General features: G+C 47.7%; 1 long non-coding RNA gene across 1 annotated transcript; it reads left to right on the plus strand.

The window, feature by feature from the left end:
* The first annotated feature begins 5,580 nt into the window (after positions 1-5,580).
* LOC311585972 lies at positions 5,581-11,491 on the plus strand. Its single transcript, XR_014775412.1, has 3 exons — positions 5,581-5,696; positions 9,836-10,050; positions 11,154-11,491. It is a non-coding gene; the product is annotated as an uncharacterized lncRNA (long non-coding RNA).
* The last annotated feature ends 1,463 nt before the right edge of the window (positions 11,492-12,954 follow it).

Raw genomic sequence — 12,954 nt, forward strand, 5'->3', positions numbered from 1 at the left:
GATGATGGTGATGATGGTGGTGATGGTGATGATGGTGGTGATGATGGTGATGATGATGGTGGTGGTGATGGTGGTGATGGTGGTGATGATGGTGGTGGTGGTGGTGATGGTGGTGATGGTGATGATGATGATGGTGATGGTGGTGATGGTGATGTGGTGATGGTGATGATGATGGTGGTGATGATAATGATGGTGGTGATGATGAAGAGTAACAATAAAAGCAACTTTGAAAAGTATCACATAGTAATATGCAATCTATAGGGTATTCTCAAACAGTTGAATGACACAAAGCCACTGAGAAGGATTAACCAGCTGGAAATTCCCCCCACCCCGACATGTTTTCTCAAAATTTTCTGTTAATTTTTTTTAAATGTTACTAAGACTATGAGAATTTGTAGGCATTGTTCTAATGAGACACTTACTTGGGATAGAAATTAGGAAAAAATAAAGATAATGGAGTAATTAACAGGGAGATTTCTGCCAAGATACATAACACTCAGCTTGTGGGTAGCTCAGTGGTAGAGCAACACTTCCCAGCATGCATGAGGTTCCAGAGGCAGTCCTGGCACGGCATAAACATCTGTGCACGTCATCTGTTGGCAGCCATCTGGGCTGGTTCTCCACCTCCACCACTGCAAACGCCATAAACCGACAGGGACATGGTGTCGCACACCTTCATCGCAGCCCTCAAGATGCAGAAGCTAGCAGACCCCTGTGAATTCCAGGCTATCCAGTGCTCCATTGTGAGACCCCGTGGGGAGAGGCAGACATCATGGTGTGGTCTCGTAATGCGCCCAATTGACAGCCTGTGTCATCAAGAAAGCAAACAACAAACATGGGTTGAACACAGGGGCAAAGGAACACACATGCACAGCTGGTAGCAATTAAGCAAGCAGAATGCAGTCACTGTGAAACCAGCACATGGGTTCCTCAAAAAGCTGAAAACAGGACTGGTAGGATGCCCCGTAGCCTGGGGATGTATCTGCTCATGGCTAATCTTGATGGCCAATTTGATTGGATCTGGATCAACTAAGAGATGTGCCTCCAGGCAGGAACGTGAAGGTGTTTCAGGAAGATTAGCAGAGGAAGCTTCCAGACCTTTGGCTTCAGCCTGAGACCATGGAACGAGCTGCTACCTGCTCACAGTCTCTCCAGCATGTGGGCAGCCATTGTAGGACTGCCTGGCCAGTACAGTACAAGCTAATCTAATAAATCCTCGTTTGTAATACACAGTCATTCTGTGGGTCCTGTCCCTGCAGAACACCCTAACTAATGCATACTCAGAGGAATTAAGTCAACACACCACAGAGAGCATTGTACATCTGTGTTTATAGCATTCACAGTAGCCAAGATGGAGAACCAGCTCAGATGTCTGTCAACAGGTGCATGGTGTATATATACATACACAATCATGTCGTGTTCAGCCCTGGGTAATAATGAAATCAGGTCACTTCAGGGAAACGGATGAAACTGGAGATCCACATGCTGGAACAAGACAGATGGGCAAAAACAAGCATTACATGTCTTCTCTCATATGCAGAATCTAGATTTTATACATGCATACACATGTGCGTGCATGTGCGTGCGCACACACACACACACGCACACACACACATACACACTGTGATGTGAAAATAGAAGCAAGGGAAATGAAGGGAGGAAATAAACAAATCAAGAAAGGATACTGGAAAGGGGAGAACAAACACCATATATGTAGGTATATGTATCCATATATACACACACACACACACACACACACACATATATAATAAAAGAAGAGGGATTATTTGGTAGAGAGGAAAACCAAGAAGGGGATGAAGATTAGAGGTGGGTGGGAGGGCAAATATAGTGATATACATGTATGTATGTGTATATGTGCATATGTGTGCATATCATTCCCGCATATATGGGAAGCAGCATGATGAAACCCATTGTTGACTGAAGCCACTATCTTGACCTCACACCTGTGTAGAAGCATGCATTTCACGGTCTGGGCCATCTTCCCCAATCTGCTAATAGAAAGCCAGACAAGAAGGGGCTCCCGGGTGCAACGCTTCTCTGAGCTGGATTGCTACCCTGGGGTGGCTTACACCATTTTCTTTCTCCACTCCGGTGCTTTCCGCTTTTGAAGAAAGCGACATCAAATACTCAGCACTGGACTGTCATGGTCACCCCAATGAAAAGCCAGCGCATCTTCTTGTTTGCATGCTTCATTTCAGACTGAACTGCAAGTTTATTTTCACACACAGCAGACATGTCATGGACTTAAGGGACAGACTTGCTTAGAGCACAGCCACTGCAGGTGCGGCAGGACGAAACAGAAGGACCAAGGCTGTGACTTGCTCATGGCCACAGAAACAAACATCTTTGAGATGGTCTCTTTTTGATCCTGACGGTAAATGGAGTGTGCGCAGAGTCAAGGCAGGCTTTGGAATGCACACCCAGGCTGTGTGTATCCCTTCAGCTTGGCTCCGCTGTTACAACCGGTTGCCAGCTATCTGGCAATCTAGTCTACCAATCACTGATTGACGCCGTAGGTTTTCTTTTTTACTCTTATCATTTCTAATAGTTCACTTTATCTCCAACAAAATTTCCTCCATGGTAGTTCGACTTTAGCCACACATTCTGTTTGATCTTTCTTAGGGCTCTTTTCTCTCTCTCTCTCTCTCTCTCTCTCTCTCTCTCTCTCTCTCTCTCTCTTTTCTTCCTCAATGCTATGCTTTGCTTACTTTAATGCACCTTTAAATTCTTTATAGTAAATTTGCCAAAGATCCTGAAAGTATTTGATTCTATATAATATTTGTTTACGTTCCCATAGAAACCAGTGTGGCTGTCATGGCCCTTGGATCCTGCCTACTCATGGGATGTAGTGATCGATCAAATGACAACCCAACCTGACCACCCTCTTGGGAGGAGCCATGCGCACACGGAGGAATCAGTCCTTTACCGTAAGTCTCTCTCTCCAATGACATGCTTAAGTCTGTATTAAAGCTGCTTTTTACTTATTTTAAACTTATGTGTATTTGTGTGTGAGTAGAGGATGTGCTCATGAACGCAGATGCCTGCGGGGCCCAAACAGAGGCCCTGCATCCCGAGTTACTGCCCTTACGAGCTGCCTGATGTGGGTGCTGGGAACTGAACACAGGTCCCCCAGAAGAGCAGCACGTGCTCCTAACCACTGGGCCACCTCTCCAGCTCCTAAAACTGTTTCTTAATAAACCCCACCTTTGCATCATTAAAACAAACAAGCAAACACTCCCTCATTTGGTGAGCCTCATGCCCTGACTCACCTTGTTATGACATGACTGGGGTCTAAAAACGATTATGTGATGAAGTATCTCAACACAGAAAGATAGACATGCGTGCTCCCACGCAGTCTGCTCGAAACGACTGCTAATCCTACTGACAGTGAGCGAGGGCCAGCACCCAGATGCTCTGCTGGAGTTAAGCAAGCTTCTTCTGTCAGGCAGGGTTCTCTCCCTAAAACAGACTGGGAAAATAACATCGAACGTAAGAGACAAGGGGGTTTATATAGCCAACCCCCCAAAACCGCAAGGGGGCTTCTCAAGGGTGTTTGGTCCTGTGGGAACTTGGCAGAGCATCTTATTTTATCAGGTGGAGGTCAGGGTGTCGGGTGTGGATCATGTCAAATTCCAGAAAATGGGTCAAGACCTGTTCAGAGCCGAACTTTACAAAAAACAGGAAGGAACTTATTTTGACCTTGCTGTGACAAGATGGCTTCTAATCTTAAAATGGAGTCAGGCTGGCCCACCACAACCCTCTGGTTTGTCCACCTTCAGTGTTCGAAGGCCTTCATAAGGACGGCTGCTTCTGAGTTATCTGGTAGTGCACAGTATAGTGCACAGCGGCTACATCATCCCTCAGGGTTTACTAAATATGACATCCCAGCAAGCTTTCTTTTCCTTCCTTCCTTCTTTCCTTCCTTCCTTCCTTCCTTCCTTCCTTCCTTCCTTCCTTTTTCTGGCTTTCCAAGACAAGATTTCTCTGTGTAGCCTTGGCTGTTCTGGACTTACTTTGTAGACCAGGCTGGCCTCGAACTCACAGCAATCCGCCTGCCTCTACCTCCCCAAGTGCTGGGATTATAGGTGTGCGCTACCACACCCAGCAGCAAATTTTCTTTATGCCAAAACAATTCATACCCTTTGTAAGGAATTTAGGTAACATGAATTAATAAAAAAAGAAATTTATCTACGTAAAAATACTACCCTAAAACTAATTCCTTTTGTATTTTTGTGCATTCATGAAGCTGCAAAGTAGGCCTCTAGTGCTGACTGCCTTATAAAATATTTCCCTTTTATGGCCCTGCCACTTATGTGGCTGCATTTCATGGCCTGTGACCCTATTGGATTAGGACGGTGGTGAACACCTATTTGTATTAGTCAGGGTTTAGTCAAGAAAACAGACACCACCCTAGGTTGTCCAAGCCAAATAAAGAAGAACTTTTATAAGGAAAGTGACTACACAGGAAATGGAAATGCTGAGAAGCTAAACACAGGCGCGTGAGGCAGTGGAAAGGCTCGGCACTCAGAGGCGAGCACTACCCCAGACCTAAAGTTGTAACAAGTGCAGTTGTGGCCAACCAAAAGGAACAAAACTGAGAAAGGGAAATTTCCTAACTGTAGGTGGAATCCCACAGGGAGGGCCTGTTTAGGGGGGTTCTGGAGGCAAGGAAGGAAAACAGCTACAGCTAAGGCTTCAGAGAAAGCACCATTGTCTCCTTGGCCGAACTTACCCATAAGCCCTTGGCCAGAGGACCTTGGGAAATTACAGGGACAGGATGGGAGTGAGCCAAAACAAGCAGCTGGCCAGCAACTGTCAAAGGTGTCCAAGCCATGCCTGAGGCCCTGTGCACATATGTAACAGCTATGTAGCCGGGCCTTTGCGTGGGCCTCCTAACATCTGTAGCAGCGGCTGCCTCTGACTCTGTTGCCTGCCTTTGGGGCCCTCTCCCCGTAACTGGGCTGCCTCGTGCAGCCTTGACAGGAAAAGATGCGCCTAGTCTTACAGCAGCTGATATGCCATGGCTTGCTGATATGCGTAGGAGGGCTCCCCTTTTCTGAAGGGAAGTGGAGGAGGAGTGGAAGGGCAGGGGCAGTGAAGTGGGGGAGGGGTGGAAGGGCAGGGGCAGTGAAGTGGGGGAGGGGTGGAAGGGCAGGGGCAGTGAAGTGGGGGAGGGGTGGAAGGGCAGGGGCAGTGAAGTGGGGGAGGGCGTGAATGAGTGAGGGGAGAGGAGGGGGAAACTGAGGTCTGGATGTTAAGTAACCGGTTAATTTTTAAAAGGGTGGTCAGTCAGTACTGTTCACACACACATACACACACACACACACACACACACACACACACACACGTTTGTAAGCAGGATGAGGAGGACGCTGGGGTGTGGCTTAGTCTATAGAGAGCTTACCCAGCTCACCTGAGGCCCAGGGTTCCAGGGCCAACGCTGAGTCACTTGGGACTGGCGTACAGGACTGTGACCCCCCGAGCTCAGGAAGCAGAGGTCAGAGCAGCGGACGTCAGAACCCAAGGTCATTCTCAGCTCCAGAGCAGGTCCGAGGCCAGGCTGCCCCACGCGAGAGCCTGTCTTTTAAAATAGACATGTACAAAGCAACTTCGCCTGCACTCACCACAATGCTAATGTCAAGAAATGTGAAAAAGATGGAAGAACTTGTGTGAAGGTAAGGCCACCGGGGAGAGACAGCAGCTAACTGCAGTGCAGGACCACAGAGTGAACACTGGGTCAGGAAAGAATCCCTTGCCAAGGGTATTATGAACAATTGTAAAAACATGAACCTAAGAAAACATCAGGTTCTATTATTCATAAGGGTTATATGTTTTTTTTCTCTTCTTTTCTTTTAATTTTAGTTTTCCAAGACAGGGTTTCTCTGTGTTGTCTTGGCTGTTCTGGACTCGCTTTGTAGACCAGGCTGGCCTCAAACTCACAGCGATCCACCTGCCTCTGCCTCTGGAGTGCTGGGATTAAAGGTGTGCACCACCACGCCCGGCTTGGGTTATATTTCTTGAGTGTGATCGTTTGGTTGTGGTTACATAAGATTAGGAGGAAGAGCTGAAGAATTTGAAGGTGCAAACAATGTCATGACCTTACCAACCAGCTCTGTGCAAATAAGGGGAGCGAGAACGTGGGACCAAACAAAGGGTGAGGACTCAGACTGGCATCCCAGCGAGCAGTGTGGCTACTCACCGCGCTGTGGCTACTCACCGCGCTGTGGCTACTCACCGCGCTGTGGCTATCCCGAGCGCTAAAAAGTCAAAGGGAGAGGCTGGTATCAGAGCTGCGGTTCCTGGCACGAAGGGGAAGAGAGGCTGAACTGACTTGTTCTTGGGAATTTGATATTGAAAATTCATAAAGGATTTGCTAGCCAGCAGCAAACCCTGGAGATAACAGGGAAGAAGATTAAAGATAGTTGATAGCAAGCTAAATTTCATGCAAACCAAAGTAATTAAGGAAACGAGCACACGCACGCACATGCACACACACACACACACACACACACACACACACACCGTGCGCGCGCACACACTAAATTGTTTAAAAAGTAGCCTAAGACCTCTCACTTCTCCCATCAAGAGTGAAATCTGGAGCAGCCTGAGGCTTTGGAAGCTTTACACGCTCACCTTCCCTCGCTTGGGGTCTGACACCCTCTGAAAAGGGCTGTGTTAACTGGAAAGACCGAGGCCAGTGTCCTTGGCTGCTCTCACACTTCAGCCAATGCTACATCCCCACCCCAGTGATGCCAACCCAGCCATCACCTCCCAGAGTGAAGACAAGGTGCTCCTGCAGGTCCCTTCTCAAATTACAGCATCTTGTGCCAATAGCAAGTGGCAAAGCTCGCTTGCTACTTAAGCCGGTGAATGCTGGGGAGACTCTGATATAGCCAATAGCCAAACAGGCCAGACAAACACACAAAGATGCCTGTGAGCAAAGTGGAAAACTCAAGACTTTGGGTATTCTGTTTTGACTCAAAACAGCTCCAATTCCTTTCTTGATTAACACTGACTAGGGCTGTGTTCCTTGCAACCAAGATAAACCAAAATAATAAATAAATCAATAGCTAGCTATTGATTTGTAGATATTATTTTCCAAAGATTCAGAACAAGCATTTCTTTATTTTTATTTTACATGTAAGTGTTTTGCTTAGATGTCGGTGTGCCCTCCACATGCAGTGTCTGTGGAGGCCAAAAGAAAGCATCTCCTGCAACCAGAGTTACGGATAGATGGTTTTGAGTCACCGCGTGGGTGCTGGGAATCGAAGCAGGCCTTCCTCTGGAAGGGCAGCCAATGGTCTAAGCACTGAGCCGTCTCCCCTGCCCTGAGTGAACGCTTCTTGTTTCTTCTTGTCTTCTGCTCACTTGCCCTCACACCGGGCAGCAGAGCCTGGTTTTTAACAGCCGTGCTGTGAGCAGCACCGCACAGAAAGAAAGGGGATGAAATCGGCGGCACCGTTAAGCGTGGTATGAAGGTGTTGTTAGGGCTTCTTCGCGCTTTGTTTAGAAAACACGAGGGCTCCTTAGCAGGGTGCAGCCCTCCTCAGTTACTGTCGCTACCCTCGGTGACAACTGTTGCCTTTCCTTTCTAGGAAAGCACTATAGCACTTGATTTTTACAAAACAGCGGCTAAGCACCAACCTCGGTGAGGAAGGAGAGACGCTTTTGCTGTTAGGGGGAGGCTCGGACTGGGGCAAATAAACTGAGCAGTCCGTCTGGGCGGTTGGCTAGCTTGGGCTTCTCAGCATTTATGAGAGCCTTTTATGGGAAAGGCGTTGGGAAAGGTGGTGAGGAAAGCTGGGAGACGGGGCCTGGCACTGTTGAGGCATGTGGTGACACGGGGCCACCGGCCAGGCTTCAGATGTTTGGCCAGGTTGCAGTGAGGAAGACAAGGCTGCTCACCGCGACCTTCCCTCTACCTGCCAGGAGAGGTCAAAGCCGAATGTTTGTAGACAATACAGACAACGTACTCAGCCTCGAAGGAAGACAGGGTCCTTGTCAACCTTCTGCCAAAGTAGGTTGTCCCACAGAGAACACCCCGGGCCACGCCCCAGGCATATTATCCTAGGTTTAGAAGTTATCTCGATGAACTCAGGATGGTGGTACATGCCTGTAGGCCAGCCCTCAAGAAGCAGAGGCAAGGCTATGAGTTCAAGGCTAGCCTGGGCTATGTAGTAAGGTCTGGTCTCATAAAAAGAGAGAGAAAGAAAGCAAGCAAACAAGAAAAGTAAGCATGGTCATAGCGGGGGCCCTCCACGCCTCCTTGTACCTATGAACCCCCACATACCCGGAATCCCGCGAGTCTGAAGTCACCCTCACCCTGAGGACTCTCATTACTGTGTCTGTGTCTGGGGTGTATGTGCCGATTCCAACCTCTCTTCTGATACGTTCTTCATCCAAAGGCTCGGCCTCCAGGAGATTCCCGAGAAGGGCTCCGTGAGAAGCAACGCTCACATGTGGGCACGTGTGCTTATCTTGTTATTGTGCATGACTGATAATGTAGCCAGGGAAAAACTCTAGGGAGCTGTTTTCCTTCGGGCTTAGGAAGGCATCGCTCTTTAAGTACACAGAGCCATCTACGAGTCCTCATCCTTTGTGTATGATCTCGGTTCTCCCTCCTGCTCCCTCCCTCCCTCCCTCCCTCCCTCCCTCCCTCCCTCCTGCTCCCTCCCTCCCTCTGGCCTTTTAAGGTCTTCTGCCAGCTGTGTTCTGAAATGTCCCCATGACAGTCTGCCTAGATGAGCTATTTTCATTCATTTTTCCCCCCTAGGCACTTCAAGGAGCTTTCAAACTCACTGTGTGGGTAGGCCAGGCTGAGCCTGAAATGATAGCGATCCCCCTGCCTCTGCCTGGACTCACAGACACGGCCATCACGCAGCTGCATCGTTCGCCAGATAGCTGCTTCTCCTACTGATTCTTGGTTGTCAAAGGCCCCTACTTCGAGGCTTTGCTACGTGACAAAGTCATAGTCTCTTTCTTGAACATCTGTCATTCAGATATTGAGCCTCCCAGGATTGTTTTTCCTCTCCATTGTCCCTTCCGTCTTCCTGTAGATTTCTGCAAGTATTTCCTCCAGTTCACCTTACCACTACTATTGTGTGTGTGCATGAGAGAGAGAGAGAGAGAGAGAGAGAGAGAGAGCGCAGGTGTATTCATACTATGAAACATATATGGAGGTCGGTGTCAGCTCTGTCCTTCCATCATGGACTCCGGGATCGCCTCGCTGGCCCCGCCTCCATCATGGACTCCAGGATCGCCTTGTTGGCCCATCCTGCCGCTCTTGTATTACACTTCCCAGCTCTATTATTCTGCCTTAATATTAAGGGCTGGTTTCACCCTCTTTATCACAACCATGTCCTGCTCTTGTGGATATAACTTATTCTCTTACCTTCCTGAGTATTTGAACAACATGTTTTGCAAGGGGCGTGGCGGTTGCTTTTATTGAGGGCTCTATCTTCATTGTCTGAAGCAACATCTGATCTCTTTGAAGACCTGATACATTATACATTCCCCGTGGGGGCTGGGGGGTGTGAACTCACCGTTTGCTGATTCTTTTATCTTTATAACACACTTGACCTGCACGGGCTTTGGTTTCTTCAGCAATAAAACGGGGATGGTAGACGTTGTTTCATGAGAGGGTTGCCCAAGTTACACCTTACATCGTGGTGCTCAGACTCATAACTGGACACAACCGGCTTGTCTGTAATCACACAGTTCAGCCGGATTGTGTGAGGATTACGTCATCTAGTTGGGGCGCTTGCTGGAATGAGTTTGAAAGGCTTTTTTTTTTTTAATTGTTGTTTTTTATCAGGTTATTTAACTGGTGAAAACACAACCCCAGGGCTGGCCCGTGGTGGCGCACTTGAGAGACAGGCGGCCAGATCTCTGTGAGTTCAAGGGCAGCCTGGTTCTACATAGTGAGTTCTGGGACAGTGAGAAGACCCTGTGAGAGACCCTGCCTCAAAAACCCAAACAAAACCCGCAAGTCCAGAGCTGCCGAGAGTCATCGTTAACATGTGGAAACACGTATGTTACAGTTGTGTGGTTTGGTCTTCCTGCGGCATGCCTGGCAGTGGGAGCAGGGGCTGTCTCTGGCTGTGTTGCCTGCCTTTGGGACCCTTCCTCCCTACTGGGTTGCCTTGTCCAGCCTTAATAGAAGAGGAGGTGCCAGTGGCATTGCAACTTGATAGGCCATGGCTGGTTGATGTTCACAGAAGCTGTCCCCTTTCTGAAAAGAAACAGAGGAGGAGTGGTCGGGGGAGGGGGAAGAGGGGAGATGGGGGAGGGGGAAGAGGGGAGATGGGGGAGGGGGAAGAGGGGAGATGGGGGAGGGGGAAGAGGGGAGATGGGGGAGGGGGAAGAGGGGAGATGGGGGAGGGGGAAGAGGGGAGATGGGGGAGGGGGAAGAGGAGAGGAAACTGAGGTCAGGATGTAAAATAAAGAAAAAGAAAATAAAAAGAGAGTCTCTATCAAGAGCAAAACCAACATAAAATAAAACTGAGCCGAGGGCTGGGGATATAGGCTACAGGCATGAGGGACGCTGCTCAACTTAGAGGGGTGCTAGGGAGGGGCTGCTGAGTCACCCTTGCCCAAAGGCATTGTGACCCCTGGACTTTCTACACAACAGGTCAATACATGCCTCTTCTCTCTCTTAAGCCATTTTTTGTTGTTGAATTTTCATTGTTTGCTGTAAGGAGAATCTTTTGTGATACTGAAAAATTGATAATATGGGCTAGAGAGGTGACTCAGAGGTTAAGAGCACTGTCTGCTCTTCCAGAGGTCCTGAGTTCAATTCCCAGCAACCACATGGTGGCTCACAACCATCTATAATGAGATCTGGTGCCCTCTGCTGGCCTGCAGGTGTACACGCAAATAGTGCACTCATATACGTAAAATAAATAAATAAATCTTTTTTTTAAAAGAAAGAAAACAAAAATTGAGAATATACATTTTAAAGCCTATGTATTTAACTTGATACAACATTACCATATTCTCACATTATTAAAATTAATCTTCAACACTATTTTATGTCTGGGATTTGCTTTATGTGCCCTTATTAGTGGACAGATAACTTATTAAAAGTTTAATGCTGTAAATAACATTAGAATGAGAGTGTCCTTTGTGCACAGCATCATTGTTTCCTGAAGAAAAACCTGCAAAGGTGGAACCTTCCAGATCAATAGTTGCCCAGGACAGTAAGAGCTCTGCTACATAGAGAAAAGTTGGCACCACTCCCCTGGAAAGGTAAAATCAGGTTGCCCTCAGGCCACGAGCATAAGAGAACACCTGTTTTCTCTGCCATTTCCTGCAGAGGCTAACATCTTTCTTACGATCTGCCAGATAATCATACACAGTGAAATCGTATTTCAATTTATTTCATATTTCTTTATTATACGAGCCATCAGCTATATGTAGATTTGTACGTACTGTGCCATTCGTTGGTTTACCTGGGGACCTGGTAGTTAGTTCTTCCCTCATTCTGTTGCTGGGTTGTTTTTTGTTTGTTTGGGTTTTGGGGTTTTTTTTGGGGGGGGAGCTTTCTTCTCATTCTGAAACACAGAGGTTTGGCCTGGAGAGATGGCTTAGCGGTTAAGAGCACTGGCTGCTCTTCCAGAGGTCCTGACTTCTCCCAGCACACACATGGTGGCTCACGACCATCTATAATGTGATCTGATGCCCTCTTCTGGCCTGCAGGTGTACGTGCAGGCAGAACACTGTATACATAAAGTAAATCAATTTTTAAAAAGAAACACAGACTTAAGTATGGACATGGATTAAAGCTTTCTGGCCAACTTAACCCTAAATGCTGAAGGGGGGGTCGAGGCAGCTTGTGGGGGTTCAAGGTTCTGCAAAAGGAGGTGCATGAAGCCAAAACCACAGGAGACCCTTGGAAGGGTGTTATGAAGGCATATCTCCCCTCAAGCCCCTACCACCCCATTCGGGCTAGCACCTTTCCCATTGCAAACGGCAGAAGATTTATCCTTGGGGAAATCGAGGTGCCCCAAGCTTAGAGAGACCATCACAGCAAAGGAAATGGCTGAGCTACAGGACTGCCCACGAGGAATGAAACTCCATACACTGGATGGCCTAGCCTCTGGTCCCATCCTAGGATCCTCCTAGACTTGCCAGCCCCTCACACCAGGAGGCAGGACGGTTCCTTTCTGCCCTTAATGCACTCAAGAGGACCGCCCTCCCAGCCCTGACTCCTGGGCCTAGACCCAGAACAGAAGCCGTTGCCTCTGGTTTCCCCGCATGCGGCCCGTGTTCATGCCTGGAGCCTGCAGTGAGCAGTGAAGGCTCCACACATGGAGGAAGAGTGAGTTTGCTGCCGAGCACAAGACTTGGGATTTTTTGTTTTGTTTGGTTTGGTTTTTTGAGACAGGGTTTCTCTGTGTAGCCTTGGCTACCTTGGGCTCGCTTTGTAGATCAGGCTGGCTTCGAACTCACAGTGATCTGCCTGCCTCTGCCTCCGCCACCACTGCCCGGCTAAGAGCTTCTAAGACGAGGTAGAACAAATCAACAAGGACAGAAGGAAAAGAATTGGTATCCTTTCATTAGAGCCTGGCTTTCTTCTGCAGTGCCGGGGACTAGGCCGGGCACCTCACACCTGCTAGGCAAGCGCTAGACCACAGCTACTTTCCAGCCCAGAACTACTACTTTATTATTATTATTATTATTGTTGTTGTTGTTGTTGTTGTTATTATTATTATTATTAAATAAATTTATAAGAAATGTGATTCCTTTAAAACACTGAAATATTCATTATCCATAACGGTGAGTTTCATAGAATATTTCCAACTATATCATGCACCTTATAATATAACTTTTGATGCTATCTTATACCCATCACCATATGCAAATTTATTATAAATTTTGCTACATCTTATTCTTTTATTACAACTATACTAAAAATTATGTTATATCATTTTT

The sequence above is a fragment of the Acomys minous genome, assembly GCF_964271855.1.
Source record: "Acomys minous genome assembly, chromosome: 16".
Classification (NCBI taxonomy): Eukaryota; Metazoa; Chordata; class Mammalia; order Rodentia; family Muridae; genus Acomys; species Acomys minous.